The following is a 20,375-nucleotide window of genomic DNA, read 5'->3' as shown; positions in this document are numbered from 1 at the left end:
TTCATTGACTATGCAGAGACATTTGACTGTGTGGATCACAAAAAATTGTGGTTAACCTTGAGGAGAATGGGAATCCCGGAACACTTGATTATGCTTATGTGAAACTTAATGCTTGAAACAGGAAGCAGTCCTCAGAACAGAGTAGGGAAACATTTTATGATTCAAAACCAGGAAGGGAATATGCAGGGATGAGTTCTGGCCATACTTTTTTAGTCTATATGCAAAAGGGATCATTTGGGAGTCTGGGCTTTATGAGTAAGAATGTGACATCAGAACTGGAGGAAAACTCATCAACAACCTACATTATGCAGATGACAGACCTTGCTTGCTGAAACTGAGGAGGACCTGAAGTGCTTACTGCAGAAGGTCAGGTACTGTGGTCTTCAATGTGGATTGAAGCTCAACATCAAGAAGATAAAGATTCTCACCACTGGGCCTATTGATAGCACCATGATGGATGGAGAAGAGATTGAAGTTGTTAGCAATTACAGCTTGCCTGGCTCCACAATTATCACTCTTGACACCAGCAGTCAGAAAGTCAAAAGACAATTTGCATTAGGTAAATCTTCTGTCAGGAACTTCTTCAGAGTTCTGAAGAGCAATGATGCCATTCTAGAGACTAAGGTGAGCCTGATACAAACTATGGTCTTTACAATTACTTGCTATGAATTGGAGGGCTGGACAATGACTAAGGATGATAGACAAGATAGATGCATTCAAGTTGTGGTACTGGAGAAGAGTCTTGACCATACCATGGACTGCCAAGAAAATAAATCAACCTGTCTTGGAGAGGGTGAAACCAATTTTCTCCTTGGAGGCTAGGATTTTGAAGCTCCATTTCATATATTTTGGGCACATGGCCAGGAAGGACTGATCCTTGGAGAAGGACATCATGCTCAGAAGAGTGGAGGTACAGTACAGGAGAAGCAGACCCCATATAAGATGGATTGATACAGTGACTAAGGCAATGGGATTAGGTATGTTGGAATCAGGGAATCTGGCTCAGGACAGGGCAGGCTTCAGATCTGTTGTACATAAGATTGCGATGAGTCGCAGGTGACTCACTGGCACTTGACAAGTAGAGGTGTTAAGTCTAACTAGATTAGGGGTCAAAGCTGAGAATCTATAGAACCAATTGACTTAATAATTTTTTAAAGTTTTTTTATTGTAAAGATATTTTGGTTTAAAAGATCATAAGATATTTCATTATTGAACTTGTGAGAGAGTTGTCTATTTTTAACTTATTTATTCATCTATTAATTTATTTACTGGTTTATTTACAAAGTTCGTATACATTGTTGTTCATACTGATCTTTCCCATTTCCTTCACCTTATCTCTCTTTACTCATCAAATTTTGCGACCCTATGATTAACACCTCCACACTGCTGCTCGTCTTCAGACCTTTGCTCCCTCCCTCTCTTCCTTGGATCTTCATACTTATTCTAAAATAATGGTCTTATATAATATTTGTCCTTATAAGACTGAGTTAGTTCAGTTAGCATAATGCTCTGCAGTCCTTCCCAAGTTAGGTAGTAATTTACAAAGTCATTGTTCTTGAGTGCTGTGTAGTATTCCATCATGTAAAAATGTACCATAATTTCTCAGTCCATTCTATTAGGGGTGAATATTTGGGCTGTTACCATGTTCTTCCTATCGTGAATACCACTGCTATGAACATTGATTTATTGTTTGGGTCTCAGTTCTCATTCTCTGGGGTTATATTCCAAGCAATGGAATAGCTGGGCCGTATGGAATGTCTATGCTCAGATTTTTGAAGAAGTGACAAACTGCCTTCCCGAGTGATTGTACCATTTTACAATACCACCAGCAATGTATAAAATTTCCTATCTCTCCAGATCCTCTTCAAAATTTCTTACTTGCCATCCTGTTAAACTTTGCCACTGCTACTGGGATGAGATGATATCTCATTGTGGTTTTGATCTGCATCTCTTTTATTGCCAGTAATTTTGAGCATTTCTTCATGTGTCTGTTGGTCATCCTAATATCTTCCTTTGTGAAAAGTCTTTCCACATCTTTTGCCCATTTTGTAATTGTGTGGTCAGTCTTTTTCTTGTGGAGACCCAGTAGGATTCTGTAAACTGTTGCTGTGAGACCAATGGTTTTTGCCAGTCAGTAGGTTTTCTTTTCACTCTGTTGAAAAATGTGTTTGACGCTCACACAAATTTAGTTTTTAGCAGGTCCCATCCAACAATTTTATCATCTCCAGATTGTGTATTTCTGGCTGTATTTGGCAGTCTTCTTTATACCATAGACTAGGCTGTCTAAGCTTGATCCCAGTTTGTCTCTGATGAACTTTATAGTTTTTCGCTTTACTCCCTGGTCTCTCATCTATCTTGAGCTGATTTTAGTGTATGATTTGAGATGTGGATTCCATTTCAGTTCAGTTTTTCCAGTACTATTTGTTGAAGAGGCTAGCATTTCCCCATTTGGTAGGTGTATCTCCTTGTTGAATATCACTTTGCCATAGCTAACTGGGTCTAATTTTGGAATCTCAGTTCTCTTCTATTGGTCTGTGTGTCTGTCATTGTACCAGTACTATGCTGTTTTGGTTATTACCACTTTGTAGTAGGTTTTGATGCCAGAGAATGTTATTCCTCCCACTTTATTTTTCCTTTTCAGAAGTGCTTTGCTCATTCCTCTCCATTTAAACTTTACAATTTTCTTTCCAATAGCCTTGAAAAATGAATTTGGTATATCGATTGGAACTGCATTGAACTTGTAGATTGCTTTTCATAGGAAGATTGCCATTTTCACAATATTGAGTCTTCCTATCCATGAAGAAGGCACATTTTTCCATTTCTTTAGATCTTTCATTGTGTATTGCAGAAATGTTCTGTAGTTTTCTCTGTATAGGTCATTTGTATCTCTAGTTGGGTTCACTCCCAAGTATCTCAATTTGTGGTTGGCAATTGTAAATGATATTATTGCTTTCTTGGTTTCCTTCTCTGAGTTCTTTTTGTTTCTGAAGAGGAATCCCACTGATATTTATTTGTTTGTTTATTTATTTTATTTATTTATTCATTTTATAATGATCTTATGTCCTGCCACTCTACTAAATTGGTCTACTAGCTCTAACAGTTGTTTTTTTTTGTTGTTGAGTTCTTGATGACTTAATATTTTTCATGAGTTTTCTACATAGAAAATTCAAGAGAAGAGATCAAAAAGAATTGTGCTGTTAGTTGTAATTGAGTACAGGTTACTGCTGAGGCTCTGAGTGTACAAATCTCAATATCCTAGAATTTGTATGCAATTGAAAAATGTGGCTTGCTAAGGAAAAAGCTAAGAGTTTGAAGTCCTGTGTTTCTGTAAAGGTTCGTGCTCTGCTGTTGACAAGCTGCACACATGACCTTGGCCTCATTTTCCTCTTCTGTAAGATGAAGTGAGACCCCAAAACTCTGAGATCTTCCCCCCCCTTTTTTTTTACAAACTCAGGAAAATGGTAGCTTTCAGAGAAAAATTTTATAATTAAGCTTGAATACCAAAGACATGCAAGTTCATTCCAATTTAAACCTTTGCATTTTTTAATTTCTTTCCAGAAATATTATCAATTACAGTTCAAAAGAAATACAACCTTTTATAAATCATTAAGATTTGTACATCTATCTTTCAGGGAAGCTTAAGTCATATTCTACACTGAATGCACTTAAGTTTAGGGTCCAAATGTGAATAACTCTAATTACAATTGCATTTGACAGTCTTTTTTCTAAAGTATAAAGAAAGAAACACTCAGACACACAAGTGTAATTATATTTATATACTTGCATTTGGTTCATTATTGAAAATATTTCTAGTCATTACTGTATGACTCAAAGAATAATCTTTAAAATCTTTCCAGGACTTACCCTGCAAGGCAATATTGTTTACTTATGGAAAATGAAACACAAAGAATAGTATAATCTGAGAATTTCAGAAAATTTATTTCAGGTAGTCAGCTTTACTCAGCATTAACTGATCTTTGTTAACATTTTACCTGAAATATATTGTCCAAGACTGTTAGACTCAGTCCAAGTAGATACCTAAACATAACAGTGGTTAGTAATGGTGAAATATCTTTCTGATTTTAAACAAAATTTTTTATTTGCTTCTTTATCCCCTGTATTAATCATATGATCTACTTAACATTGAACTCTTTCAGAAATAGGATTCTTTCTTGCCTGTAAAACAAAGAGGCTGCAAAAGAGACATTTCAAAAGGACCCCTAGATCCTCTGGGAACTCTGATGGCTTAGTCCAAAGGACTTGTGGGGTTAACTCAAAGGTATGCGGTTGAAATCCACCAGTTGCTCTGTGGAAGAAAGATAGGCAATTAACTGCAATTCTCCCATTAACTGCCTCTGAAAACCAGCGGGAGGCTCAGCTATGAGTTGGTTCAAACTTGACACCAGCATTAGATCCTCAGAGGAAATTAACAGAGGTGATGGCCAGTTTACCAACGTTCCAGATGACTCCTGCTTGCCCTGGGAACAGGGCTTCAGATGGTTTGCACTGGTTCCACCATGAATGACTAAGTAAAAAAGAAAAAGACCTGAAACTTCACAAGGTGGGTACTTTGTTGTAGTAGCAGGAATGGCATCCACTTCTTAAACAACATGCCTCCAGAAACTCTATGAACTTTGAGAAATGTTTATAGTTGTAAAGGGGCTTCAGACCTTTTGTTCATAGGATCGCCATGAGTCATGCTCAACCAGAAGGCAATCGTCAACAACAACCAGAAAGGGAGAAATTATAGCTCAGAGTCATGGAATATGAGGGAGTCTGATTGGTTTCTGGCAGGACCACACCCATGTGAAGAGCCACACACGTTCACAGCAGATAAGGTGGGTTGTTGATTGTGAGCAGACCCCCCCCATCTTCTAGTAGGTGTTGTTTCAATTTAAAACACATTTCAGATTTGTGTACATTTGCCCTGTCTGTAAAACAATGGAACCAAGCCCTACTCCCAGCAAATTTTCCTTACAACCACCTTCACCTTCACTAGCTGCAAGCACAGCTTTTACATTATTGAAAAGCCTTCGAGGGTTTTCTTGCACTGAAATAAGGCTAAAGGAGAACTCTGTGCATCTGTTCTGATTGACCTACAAATTCTTAAAGACGCAGCAGTGTGTCTGGGAAGTGCCCTTATGGGAATATAATTTAAGATTTCTTTTTTTTCCAGTCCCCACTTATGACCCAAAGAATTGAATACAGTAAAATAACAAAAGTGCAACAAAACACCGGACTATTAATATAAGCACAAGAAGAAAAGAAACAAGCAATGGGAACAACAATAACAATTTCTGTTACTGTTGCTTCTCCAGTTAGTCCAGTTTTGGTTTTCAAGGACTGAGGATCCAACACTAAGCTTTTCTTTCTTGCTTCATGGTGGGAGAGCGCTGCTCAGTGGAACCGATACAGGATATTGAAAGTTTTTTATCCTGGAGGCTGCCGAGCCCGGCTAGTGGTGACTATCAGCAGTTACCATCTGACAGTTATTTTGTGGCTTAAGGAAAATAGCTTGTGGTCACAGTCCAGTTCCTGCTGGACAGGTATCCACATCATAGGAAACCACTACTAAATTTGGCACCCAGATGAACTAATATTGGCCGCAAAGAGAGAGGGTCTGAATCAGCATTTAGCCTTAAGAGCTCTGACCATCTAACCTGGTCACTCCAGGTCAGGGCTGACCAAGACGCCTTTGCAGGATGAAATGGGAAGGTTTAAATGATGACTGCCTGATGGTATTTGTGGTCTATGAAAAAAATATAAATGATGAGTCTGATTTCTAGGGTTTCCCATCTGGCACAGGATAATGAACTTACACTTGAGCTTACAAAGAAAAGAGATGCTTTCTTTTATGTGTGATCTTTTTATCAACCAATTAAAAAAAATTGAAGCAGACACCACAACCCTAATTACGATTTAAAAGTGTACTAAGCCGTCAAGGTTGTTTCAGACATAGTGGCTGTGCCCAGAGAGCTCACATTCTTTACACAATGACAAAGTGATGATGAGGAAAACCAAAGAAATGCATGCCAGAAGGTCACTGCCCAGGGAAAGCATGCCTTTTAGGGAGCTGGCTGGCTTCCCAGGTGCTTAACTGCTGACCACCTCAAGGGCAGCAGAGGCTCGGGGCTGGCTGTTTCCACACAGTGGAGTACCTAGGCTAACTATCCTTAAACTTGATTTCCTAACAGACCTTCTTCTCAACTGCTGAGAAGTATAAATGGCCGATTCTTCCACTAGGAGATTATTTTGTTTCTTTCACTTCTGTTTACCTGGTTCTTTTTCTTCAACACACAGTAAAATGCATCTCTGAGTGGAGAGAGCATACTAATGGATCAAAGGTGTTCCGAGAGCCCGACCACCAATACGTCCGTCCACGAGAAGGTTTACCTGGCCCGAGAGGCCCACCAGTCATTAAACAGGGTATCTATGTTGGGCATCAATGAATGCCACAGTATTGTAGTTAAGGTTGACCTCAGTGGGGTGGATGCACCTCCTGCCGGTTGGTAAATGAGGTAAATTTAATGGCAGCCTTTGAGGTGAACCAATGTTTTATTCCTTGGCCATGCCTGAAAATGCGGCTAGCCAGTAAAAGCAGAGGGTGATATTTAGGAGTGTTGAGAGGCAGGCAAAAGGCTCGTAAAGAACTTGAAAATGCTTATGAACATGGTCAAAACAAGACAAAGCATTGCGAACTAAAAGCAGTCTGTCCAAACTATCTATCTATCTATCTATCTATCTATCTATCTATCTATCTATCATCTATTATCTATCTATCTATCTATCATCTATCTATTATCTATCTATCTATCATCTATTATCTATCTATCTATCTATCTATCTATCTATCTATCTATCTATCTATCTATCTAATCTATATCTATTTCTTGAGACCGTCTCTAATTGGACTGTGTGGCACAACTACTAAAAGTTTTCTTTTGTCCTCCCAGAAAGAGTCAAGTAAACATGGCATAGAAATGTCTTTCTCCTTTGGGGAATATTGACTTTTCTGTTTCCTGTGACTAGTTCTTTTACCCTACCTGGAAACAGTTATAGTTGCTATAATCATATCAACCTAAAGGCATGGAAATGAATTAGACCTGAAAATACATAGGATTAGCACATGGTGTAGACATTTTGACTTAGAATAATTGCAGTTTTGTAAATTTTTCTTTCTTTTAATTTATACTGTATTCACTTAGTTTCTTTGGGTACTCAGGATTTTTTTGGCATTTGGTAGTCTTTGAGTTGAAAATTTGTGTTTGCTTTTACACTAATTTGGGGAGAGTTTTCCTCCAAGCTTCTATCTAGTTACAGTATAAAAGTAGTAGCATGTAATTACAAACAAGGGGTAAGAGGGAGGTGAGCAAGGCAAACATAATTTAATTGGTGAAGTAAATGATCATAAATGGGTGTAGAATTTGTTTTCTAGTGATTCACAGCGTTCCAAAACAAATAAAAATTATTTTTAAATACCTTAACAGACTTAGGGCTTTAAGAGGTTTTTTTTCTCTTGTATATGATCTTTGTATTGAAGGAAAGTGTCAAAAACAGTTCAGGAAACTTAAAGAACTTTATTATCTCAACATGCCCTTAAGAAAAGATGTATTTAAAAATGAAACAAAGAACTGTTGTTGTTAGGTGGGTTGATCAGGACTCATAACAGCCCAATGAATGGGTGATCTGAACCCTGCCCTGTGCCCGCCAACCTCATCATCCTGCCTTGTCCCAGCCATCCTTGTCATCCTGCCCCGTCCCCGCCATCCCCCTCATCCTGCCCTGTCCCCGCCGTCCTCCTCATCCTGCCCTGTCCCCCCCCCCATCATCTCGGCTACACTTGAGCCCATTGTTATAGTCACTGTAATGGATGTTTCCAGCTATATCTCCTAATTTTTGTGTGCCTTTCACTGTAAGGACTCAGCTTCTAGTACTACAACAGTATTCCTTAATTGTTCATAAGGTTTTCAAAGACCAGTTATTTCAAAAGTAGAAGGCCAGTCCTTCTTTGACTGTCTTAATTTGGAAGCTCAGCTGAAATCTGCCCACAGATTGTGTGTTGTGTATTGTGGCCTATGACATAGTTTCCACTTGGAGAAGTCAGCAAGTTACTCCAGGACAGCAGAAATATATATTATCCAATATCTGTAGTAATTTTAATTAGTCACATGCTAATTAGAAAGGTCATCCTCATTTCAGTTAGCTTCCAATCTGGGTTCTACACTACACTACCCTCTAACTATCCTCTTTGTTGAGTGTTCATAGGGTTTTCAAAGGCCTTTTATTTAGGAAGTAGATGGTCCATCCTGCTTCCTAGTCTGTCTGAATCAGGGAGCTCCACCAAAACCAGTCCACAAAGGGAAACCCTTTTGGAATTTGACACACGTTGGCAAAGATTTCAGTATCACAGCAGCTCCAAGTCATCAGACAGAGCAGGGGAGCCCTGCATGGTTTGGAATTGGTACAGGAGTGCATCAGGGATGCATTCTATCTCCACACCTGCTCAATCTGTATGCTGAGCAAATTTTCCGAGAAGCTGGACTCTGTGAAGAGGAATGTGACCTCAGGATTGAAGGGGTACTCATCAATAACCTGTATTGTGCAGATAACACAACCTTATTTGCTGAAAGTGAGGAGGATTTGAAGCACTTGTTGCAGAGCACCAAGGAATGCAGCCTCAGTATGGATTCTGTCTCAATATCAAGAAAACAAAGATTCTTACCACTGAACTGATAGGCACTATCATGATGGATGGAGAGGAGGTTCAAACTGTCAAAGCGTCACCTTGCTAGGATTCAAAATTAACACTTAGTACGAGCAGTCAGGAAATAAGGAGACGCATTGCAGTGGGAAAATCTGCAGTTAGGGACCTTCCCAAATTATTGAGTAGTGTGTCAGTTTGAGGGCAAAGGTGCGTCTGATTCAGGTCGTGGTCTTTCTGATTACTAGCTATGTATGCATCTGAGACCTGGACAATGAACAAGGATGACAGAAAAAGAATTGATGCCCTTGAACTGTGGTGTTGGAGAAGAGCACTGAACATATAATTAACTGCCAAGAATAAATGTCTTGAAGAGAGGGCAGCCAGAGTGCTCTTTGGAAGCAAGAATGAAGAGGCTTTACCTCACATCCTTTGGACATATTGCTATTCCTTGGAGAGGGACTTTTGGGAAAGGTGGAGGGTTAGTGAAGTAGAAAGAAGACCCTCAACTGGTGTATTGACAAGGTGACTGCTGAAACAGGCTCTTGTGTGTCAGAAAGTGTGAGGATGGCACCGGACAGGACTAGGTTCAGATCTTTTGTTCATAGGGTCACAATGGGTTGTACTTGACTCAATGGCACCTAATAACAACACCAATTAGAAAGATGTCATGGCCTCTATGACTCTGTTTACACAAATACTCTCTGGGAGCTCTGATGGCTTAGTGGTAAGAAATTATACTGCCCACACAAAAGGACATGGTTCATATCTACCTGCTACTCTGGGACAAAGACAGGCAATCTCCTTCCATGTGTTTTACTACATGTGAAAATGCACCGTGGGGTCAGCTGTGGATCAGATCTGACTCTACAGCACATGAAACAACAGCCTCTCTTAATCTGGGGTTTGCATGAGTTGTACATGCAACAAAAGTGTTCATCTTCACTCTGGTGGCTTAGAGGTAAGGATTTGAACTGCCAACTCAAAGGTTGTTGTTATGTTGTTGTTGTTGTTATGTGCCGTGAGTCACTTGCGACTCATAGTGACCCTATGTACAACAGCCCTAAACTCTGCTCTGTCCTGTGCCAATCGCACTGTCTCTGACACACCCATCCCGATTAACCCAGTCACTGAATCAATCCACTTCATAGAGGGCCTTCCCCTTCTGTGCTGTCCCTCCACCCTACCAAGCATGATGTCCCTCTCCAAGGACTGGTCTCTCCTTACAACATGTCCAGAGTATGTTAGACGGAGTCTCAGAATCCATGCCTCCAAGGAGCCACCTGGTTCAACCCTTTCCAGGATGAATCTGTTTGTTTTCTTAGCAGTCTATGGTACATTCAATACCCTTCTTCAGCACAACTCAAAGGCATCAATTCACCTTCTATCCTTCCTAGTCATTGTCTAACTCTCTGATGCATAACAACTGATAGCAAAGACCATGGCCTGTATCAGACGCACCTTAGTCTCCAGAGAGACACTATTGCTCTTCAGTACTTTGGAGAGGTCCCTAACAGCAGACTTTCCCATTGCAATAGGTCTTTTAATTTCCTGGGTACTGGTGCCAAGAGTGTTGACTGTGGAGCCAAGCAAACTAAAGCTGTGAACAATCTCAATCTTTTCACCGTCCATCCTGATGCTGCCAATTGGTCCAAATGTAGATTGTTGTATCCACCATCTGCTCCTCAGGAGAAAGATGGACAGTCTTCTTCCATGTGATTAATCGACTCTGAAAATCCCCAGGAGGGTCAGCTGTGAGTTGGTTCCAACATGACCATGCAGAACAACTGAAAACTCTTTAATTTCATGGTCTATTTTTCTCATAATAATGAGAGTAGAATTTCCAGATATTTTGGCAAATCCCTTTCAGCCTGAAGCTTGATACAAGTTTATCTGCAACTCATTGCCATTGAGTCGATGCATATCTTGCCCTCCATAGGTTTCAGAGACTGAATCTGTAAATCACAAGGCAACAGATTGTTTCTCTTTCTCCACTTCCAGAGAGATGCCTTTGAGAGCAATTCCTAAGAGATCCATCAAAGATAGCTTGTGAGTTTGCCCAAAGAAGTTGTGCAAGAAGCGACAAAAGCAATAAGATTTCATTTTTTTTTTCCTTTTGAGAACAGCAGCCTAGTTCCTGCCCAGATCCATCCCAACTTCTTGGTTGACATTTTTTTCAAGCACCACAAGGTGAAAGAGAGTGTAACAGCAGTAGACACCACCAGGGGGTGCCAAAGGACAGCACCTGTCTGCACAGTAGTCTAGTGGGCACTATGAATGGAGCAGAGGAGAACTACCCCAGAGGCATGAAGTTAGTATTTGGATCCACTTTGGGCCATCGTGAAATATCTTCCTATGAAAATGAGTTTGTACACGGTCTTCCATCACTAAAAATGGGAGGACCATTGTAAGTGTCTAGTAAACCATTTTACTTTATATAAAGGCATCTAATATAGTCCCTCATGCTCCTATCTGTTGCACTGTGGTGATTCGTATATTGCTACAGTACTGGAAGCTATATCACAGGAATTTCAAAAAAATAGTAAATTTACTTATGGGACACAGATTTTAGCAGAGCTTCCAGACTGTAAAGAAATGCCTGGAAATACACTAATATAATAAATAAATTAGCCAATAAACACTTATTGATCAAAAGAGAGATGCCCACCTAAATTCAAATAGGACAATGGTTGTGAAGAAGGTCAGGAATTGGGCAGTACTTGATTGTGTTATTACAAGTCGGGTTAAATCGGAGAAGACTGAAGAGCAGCCAGCACCACCACAGTCCAGAGGCATCATAAAAACTGTGTCTGCCCTGGAAGGTTTTGGCAGAACTGGGAACAAAACAGAGGTTTCCAAAATTTTGGTCCAGTATTTTCTTCTGCTCTGTCATTCTGTGTCTTCATATTGGTAATGCTGCAAAGGATATTCATTAATTCCATTTGACTTGGCCTCACTGTCCTTTCCAAAGTTTTGGTGGGCTGAAAATCATCTTTTCTGAAACTTGACGTTTTAATTCAGAAATATTGGTAGTTTTCCTTTCCACTCCTCCTTATATTTTCTTATAAAATAGGACAAACTTCACACCCAGCTCTTTCTGTTCTACTTACGGAAACCCAATTCCTGCTTGATTGTTTCCTAGTTCTTCCATCCCATCTCTACTTGGCCAGTGTGCCCCAGCTGCAGGAACTTTCTGATTTCTATAGTTGGGGCCTTATTGGCCCCTTGTCAAAGCTAACAAAATCCCTGAGGCCAAAAGAGACATTAGGAGCTAATATTTTAAAACATAGTGAGATGTTGGTGTTATAATACATGCTAAAAATCCATTTCCAACTGATACAAATCCAATATCTGCAGGCAAAAAAAAAAAATAACCACCACCAACAACAACAAAAAAACCCTATGTTCTCACTTTGTGATAGACTCTGCTTTTTTTCTCATAGACAACAGATTGCAGGGCCATCTAGGTCAAAATCCCACCACACAACATAGATTAGAATTGGAATAAAAATGGAAACTTTTTAGAACACCTATTGATCTATTTATTTTTTTTTAACATGGCTTGTGCATATGGGTGACACCACTGAGTCTACTTCCTCCTGGTCTGACAGCTGCTTTGCTATGGCCAAATCCTGGACTAACAAGGTTACAGCTGTCAGGGTTAATCAACAGATCCAAATATGAGCTAGGAATTGAGTAGCTGGTTTAGGTTAATTTGTGAAAATGTACAGATTGGGTGGGCAATATTTAGGCTTGTGACGCCAAACAAACTTTTGGGAATAAAGCCAAATATGATCTCACCAGTTCTCACTCTACCCTAGGGAGATAAGACACAAATTACAGAAACAGGAGATGGAATACAGGAGTTCACAGCTCCCACCAACCCATGAAAAGCCCATTTGTTACCAGCATGTTTTCCTCTTAATTAAGTATATAGTTTAGTTTCAGTATATGAGTCTGGATATTCCTGGAAAAGATCTCCAACAAGGCTGATGATTCAGCTCAGAGTCCAGGGATCTTTCACCCTTGCTCTGAGACTTTATGTAAGAGCTACCCAACCCCCTGCTTTGTGCACTTAGGGGAGCATCCAAAGTTAGTGCCATGATTGCTGAACATCCATTTTGTTATGAAAACATCATTCTATTAATATAAATACAGACCACACTTGCCAGGGCTAACGAGAACAGGTGCAAAGTCCCGAGCTGCTTGCCTGAACTGAGAAATGAAAAGAGTGCGCAGTTTTCTCTTTGGTGGCACTGGTGGTGTCAATGTAACAGTCACCTCCCTTGCATTCCTTCATATTCGTGGAAGGTGGCTGGGGAAATGTAATCCCAGTTTGTAGGGTAGAGAGGGAAGAAGGGGGAAGAGAAAGATAGTGAAGACATGGTCTCTACGATTCTGTTAATGCAAATACTCTCCTCTTGATCTGGGGCTAGCACAGGTTATGTACAGAGTACATGCTGTCAGATCTCCTGATGAAAGTTAAAGGATGCTGCCAACCTAAATATTCAGCTGATTCTGAATTTAGAAAACAGCTTGAGGTCTTCTGATGTTTCTGTTCTTCCTCTCTCTCTCCCTCTCTCCCTCTTTCTTATTCATGTGACTGCTACTGTGCTGCCTCTAGTTTCAAATTCACTTTGTAGTTTTCCAGTCAAGAAGTCATTGCCGGAAAGAGACATCTAAGTTTCTGTCCACATAAACAGTTATTCCAAGAAGGCATTTCATAGAAAGAAAGCATTGAACTCCAGTGTCATTTGGTGAAATAGTCTAGGCAATGGTTGTTAATCTTAAGTGGGTGTTTTTGAACTTTTCTTTGAAACTCATTTTCAGGAGTAAGTTCCTGATACAGAGAGAGACAGAAAGTGTGTGTGTGTGTGTGTGTGTGAGAGAGAGAGAGAGAGAGAGAGAGAGAGAGAGAGAGAGAACGTGAGTGGGGGGAGGGGAAATGTTTCCAACTCTACCACATTTCTCCCCACTGTAGTAAGCAAGAGTCTAAGATGGACCCAAGAGTCCTATTTGTTCCCTTTGTGTACAATTTCTGCATAATCTTCTATCCTTGAGTATAATGAAATACTACTCCAAAGATTATGCCAAGGGGAAGAGATGTAACTAAGATCCCAAATCAATTGACATTAAACTTGTTCAGAGAGGTCATTCTGCATGGACTTGGCCTCATTAAAAAAGTCCTCTCCAAAAGATACTATGACTCTAAAATAGAACTATTGGCCCCTACTTTTCCAGAGCAAAGGAGAAAGCAGGACATCAAAGCCTCAGAGAAGCAGCCAGTCCATTAAGCTAATAGCTTACATGAGCCTACTTGAGACTAGAAGAACTAGATGATGATGCCTGGCAACCACTACCAACTATCTTGATCATGGGCACAGTGATAGTCCCTGACAAAGCGGGCTGAAAATGCAGAACAGAACTCAAATCCTTAAGAAAACCAGACTTACTGGACTGGTGAGACTAGAGGACTCCCTGAGATGATGATCCTGAGGAAGGCTTTAAACCTTGGACTGAAACTGTCTTCTGCGTGTCATCCTTGCTAGGGATCATGCTGATCTTCTCTGTATCTTTCCAATTTTAGTATATGTGCTGCTGAAGCGAGCACTGAAACTATCTTCTGAAGGATAAGACAGATTACATAAAGAACTAACCCCGAGTATAGGACTTCATTTAAAAAAATAATCTGTACGAGACCAAAGTATCAAAAATTATTCTAAAGTAAAGTTGGGTGAAAAGATTAAGAGTCATGGAAACTTCTGTACTAGAAACACAGCAAACTGAACTTAGAATAATAATAATAAAAAAGAATAGTGACATACTGTGGAAAAGTAATGAATGCCACTCAGCAATTCGTGTTATTAGTTTCTGTGGAGTGGGCCCTGACTCACAGTTACTCCTTGGACGACAGAATGAAACACTGCTTGGTCTGGACCATCCTCACAGGTGTTGCTATTTTAAAGTCTACTTTTGCAGCCCCTTTGTCAGTCTAGCCATTGAGGATTTCTCTCTTTTTCTCTGACCCTCTAATTTACCAGAGGGATGTCCTGCTTCAAGGCTCCTCCTGAACATGAGGGAGTCTGATTTTTTTGCATTTGGCAGGACCCAGTGGTAATGGAGGAAGAAGAAGAAACGGCATTGAAGGCACTGGCAAAAAAATAAGGCCCCAGCTGGATGGGATACCAATTGACTTGTTTCGATCAACAGACACATTCTCGTATGTGCTCACCAGCCTACACCAGGAAATTTGAAAGACAACTGTTTGGACAATGGATTGGAAGAGAGTCATATTTGTTTCCATTCCCAAGAAAGGTGATCCAACTGAATGTGAAAACTATTGAACAATATCATTAATATCACATGCAAGCAAACTACTGTTGAAGGTCATTAAAAAAAAAGGCTAGGAGTGTCAAATGCAATAATGGTTGCCTATGGTGGACAGTGTTTGGTGGGGCTCCCCAAATAAAACAAGCTGGGAAGGAGGAGTGGTATCTACTTTTGAAATAGCTTGCCTCCAGAAACTCTATGAATGCGGAGAAATAATGAAATTTATACAAGTGTTCAGGTCTTTCATTCATAGGGTCACTATGAGTTGTCTATGATTCGACAGCACCTAACAACAACAGCAACAAGGGGTATTCTGGCGCTTAGTTCATTCTTCTGGAAGTTCTTAGTATATCCCACATTCTTCACCAATATCACAATTCACAGGCATCTATTCCAATCCAATCTTCCTTATCCACCTTCTAGCTTGTCTATGCATATGAGGCTACTACATCATGTGCACCTCGATTCTTAAAGTGACATCTTTGCTCTTTAGTACTTTGAAGAGCTCCGTCATAACAGATTGCACAATAGAAAGAAAGCATCATTTGATTTCTTAACTACTCTTTCCATGGATGTTGATTTTAGATCTAAGCAAAATGAAATCCTTAATTGCACTTTTTCTCCATTTTTTGTAATGTTTGTAAGGTTTTTGCTTTCTTTGCATTAAGGTATAATCTACTGATAGCTATATCTATGTCTTTGAATTTCATTTATTAAATGCTTTATATCTTTATTGTTTTCAGGGCCAAGGTTTTATCATATGCATATCAAAAGTATTAATGAGCCTTTCTCCAATCTTAATGACACGTTCTCTTTTTTTTTTTACGCATTCTTCTTTATACAGTCTGTCTTCTTGGGCTAGTTGCTCAATATACAAAAATCGAATAAATTTAGTAAAAGAATGCAACCTTAAAAACACACTTTTCATGATTGTCAGAAACACAGAATTCCTTTTTTTTTTGTTCAAATAACTGCTTCGTGGTCTAGGTATGAGATCCACATGAGCACAATTGAGTCTTCGCAAGTTCGAGTAGAAATAGACCTAATTTGCTAAATGAGCTTTCACTAAAAACGCAGTAAAACAAAGTGCGGCCAGGTGTGATCTTGAGTATGAAGAAAATATGAAACTTAACCAACCCTCTTTGTCAGACTGAACCACTGATGTCCTTAGTCTTGATTTCATTTTGCAATTTACTTCTCTTTTGACTTGTAAGCAGGAATGTAAAGTTAATTGAAAAGGATAAAATGTGGGTTATATTTGAAGTGGTTTGCCAGTAAATTACCAATACTCAGATCCACAGGACTGACACACAAGAAGAGAAAACTGTAAATTTGTCTTAGAATATTGTTTTTACTGTTTTTGCTGTGTTCTCTAGAATTGATTCCAACACATAGTGATACTATGTAGAACAACAGGACTGCCCCATAGACTGTAGTCTTCATAGGACAGATTATAGGTCTTTTCTCCCAAGGATTGGCTGGTGACTTCTAACCAGCTGCCTTTTTTGTTCTATTGCTCATATGGCTTTCCAAGGCTTTGCTATTTCAGAAGAAGATGGCCAGTCCTTCTTCCCAGTCTGTCTTAATCTGGGAGCTCCACTTTAACACAGCATCTGACAGACAAGTGCTGTACCCAAAAGAACAGATGATAGACAAGCAAATATATACAAATCTAAGTTATTAAGAGCAGCAACATGCAAAAATATGTTCCCAATATAAGACAATGACAAAAAAAGAAACGCTACTTCTAGCAGCAAAGCATGAGGACAATCAAGCATACAGCCATGATGGTGGGTATAATGCAACTATAATGCAGGGGCGTATGGAATCTCCCCGTGTGCGCTTGTGCTGTTTTCATAAGAGCACTCTACCTCTGTCTTGAAGGCAAGGATTTTGAAACTTTGTCTCACATACTTTGGACATATTGTCAGGAAAGACCAGTCCTTGAAGAAGGACATCATGCTTAGAAGGGTAGAGGAGTAACGCAGAAGGTCCTAGAAGAAATGGACTGACACAGTGACTGTGGCAATGGGTTAAATGTGCTGGAGAAGGTGAGGTTGGCTCAGGATAGGGATGGGGAAAAGTCCAGAGCTACTGTTCACAGGGTCACTATAACTCGATGGCAACTGATAATAACCACCACCACCACTTTTAGTTAGCACCTGAGAGTTTAACCTTTGCACCACCAAGCTCTGTTCTTTTTAGAATAAGGACCAACAATATACTGCTTGGTAACCAAAGTTAGCTTCTCTTGAGCTTTTGTTATGTTTTATTGAAACCAACCACATTTATTTGCATATGAAGTTTTTATCAGATATTTTTATGATCCAGTGGTAGAGCTGAGAAGTTGAGACAGTGATAGTTCAACTTGCAAAATCTAAAATATTGTCTAGTTTTAGATAAAGGAATTCCAATGACTTAATGGTTAAAGATTTCAATCACTAGTCAAAAGATTGGTAGTTTTAATCCACCAGCCATTCCATGGAGAAATATTTGACACTCTGCTTTACAAGTCTGTAAAGATTTCAGCCTTGGACACTAAGTACTTCTACTCTGCCTTACTGGGCTGCGATGAGTTAGAATCTAGTTGATGACAGTGGGTGTGGGCACGTCATAGAGGGTTTGTTGGTATCTATTTCAGAAAGACTTCCCTTCTCTGTTATCACAGAATGTCATGCAGGGAGCAGGGTGGGGGTGGGGGTGAGAGGGAATCTCTATGATAGGGAGTTGAGCAATCTAAGAAGATTTAGGAAGAGGAAATATTTATGAGGCCTAATTATCCAACGACTGTTTCTGAAAACAATGATTTTGAAAATCCCTGGACGGACTGGAGATCATTATGCTAAGTGAACTAACTCAGTCCCGTAAGGACAAATACTGTATAAAACTGTTATTGGAGAAATAGAATGCAAACTAGTAAAATGCGATTGAGGATCCAAGGGGGGGGAGGGTAGGAGCATCAGAGTGTGGGTGGGGAGGAGGGTAATCATAGGGTCATATAATTTGAGGGGTAGAGGGAAGGGATGGGTAAATGAAATGGGGAAGATCGGATGTGAAAAATGATGTATATGAACTTAGTTAAGTAAATCAGTATTAAATAAAAAATATTTTTTTTAAAAATAAAAAAAATTTAAAAAACCAACCTGTTACAGTGCTTTTCCTATCAATCAAGTGTTTTCTAAGCATTCTCTAAGTCCCTAACAAATGTCATGCAGTATAATTATTTCCATTTTACAGATAAGGGAGTTGAAGCTGAGTAAGACTAAGGAACTGATAAAGGGCTACTTACTACTGTATCCAGAATTCAAACCTGAATCCATGTCTGTCTGAACCTGAGATGTAAACCTCCTAATAATGAATGTACACGATACATATTTACACCCTCTACACAAACAGAAATATCTCTGTAAGTTTGAATCAAATGTGTATTTTTTTAGTTTATAATCTGTAGAAAAAAAATAATGTGGAGTAACAAGAAGAGTTTTATATACTTCACTATTTAATTTTTTGTCCTCAAACTCCCAATTCTCATTCTAATTCTATTTCTAATTGCCCTTCTTTGAAGAATAAGAGTCATTTATTGATCCAAGATGCGTTTACTGAGTTATATGATGAGTATGCTGCTTCCCTAAAAGACCACCTTTCCCTCCAAATGGAATAATTTTTAAACACATGAGTTTTTTTTCATCCTCAGCTATACTACTCAGAAGAATGTTTTACCAAAACCAATTAAAACCAGGCCTGAGGGCCACATATTAAAATTACCCACCTTTGACTTAGTAGCATCACTTTCTGTTCACTAGACCAACTGAGCTCTCTCTATGTTGTTGTTTTCGTCACTGTGCTCAACTTAATGACAATCAACAAATATATATATATATATATATATATATATATATATTTCTAACTATAAACAAATTATTCATGGACATAGAATGAAATATTAGGTCTACCTAACTTTTTAAAGCCTATATGCTGCAACTTAATTAACACCATTTTGTTGAGTACCATTGAGTTAAAACCCACCCATAGCTAACTTTCAGGTGGGTTTTCAGAGGCAGTTGATCTCTCAGAAGGAGATTACCCATCTTTCTCCCATGGAGAATCTGGTGTTAGAGCAGCTGGTAGACTTGAACTGCATACCTGTGAGTTGCCAGCACAACTCCTTACCACACAGGATAATGCAGTTTCTGAAATAGCTCACCAGTTATGTATTTCTAGAATTTACCAAATGTTCATTTTCCTTTCGTGCATATAGAAAGGCAGTCATTTCAAAGAGTGGTAAAGTTGGATGCAATTTCCATTGTAAAGTGATAAAATTAAATACATTTTTTAAAGAAATGTTTTGTTATTATTTGAATGAAAGTTTGCAGAGTAATAGATATTCCATTCAAGCATTCATACACCATCCCTCTTTGGTTCTTGCTGTTCATCCATCCCTCCATCCTGCCACCTGGAACCATCTTCTGAATTTTAACTTTGGACAAATATTTCCCTGGGGATCCTGTGTGGTTGAATATTCTAAGTGACTCTGCAAACATTCATTCAAATAATAAAAAAAAATTTCTTTAAAAAAATGAAAGTTATTGAGCTTTGCACATTTCTCTATTATACTGGTTAGTTTTATACATGTATAATTGCTACACAAAGGAAGGTATTCTGAAGATATTCTTTTGTATTTTATTTCTTTTCCTTCTAAAGTGCCAGTTTCTAAGAGAAAGATATAACTTTCACTTCTGTTTTGGCACTTTCCTATTTTTTATTTCACAGAGTGACCTTAAAACTCCTTCTAAGCCTTGAGCAAAGGTGTAGGATGTACGTCATAAAGAAGATCAATTTGCTTGCAGAAAGGCTGCATTTGCTCTGAAATTGAATAGGAGCAGCATAATTTGCTCTTAAAGGGAGACTGAATCAAGTGTATTTGCGTCCATCATTGCCTGTTCACCTCTCTAAGCGGCCTCACCATAGCTTGTGGTCGCCCTTGGTGGTCAGGGGGCCACTTGAACAAAAGAGGCCAATGTGCTTGCTGCAGTCCTGCCACCCTCAAGTGACCAGCCAAAATTACCTGTGACCTTTCCCAGGAGTGTGTGCAGAAAACCCTTCTTGAAAGTGGGAGTGATAAAGAAATTTGGACTGTATTCTTTCATGGCTTTGCTCATAGGAATGTGTGTTGGCAAGACACTGAGAATAAACCAGTTATTGAAGAGAGAGCTGGGAAGTTGACAAGCCTGGCTAAACCCAGCAGAGAAACTTGATGAGGAAATTAGATGCTGTGTAGATGGTGTGTAGTGATTAGTCTCCTGAAAGCCAGGATTATTATATAAGTAAGTGGAGGAAGGGCCTC

Source organism: Elephantulus edwardii, unplaced genomic scaffold, assembly GCF_000299155.1.
Source record: "Elephantulus edwardii isolate Elephantulus edwardi_28Jun2011 unplaced genomic scaffold, EleEdw1.0 scaffold00039, whole genome shotgun sequence".
In the NCBI taxonomy this organism is placed as follows: domain Eukaryota; kingdom Metazoa; phylum Chordata; class Mammalia; order Macroscelidea; family Macroscelididae; genus Elephantulus; species Elephantulus edwardii.
The sequence above is the reverse complement of the archived record's forward strand: the minus strand, read 5'-3'. Positions refer to the sequence as shown.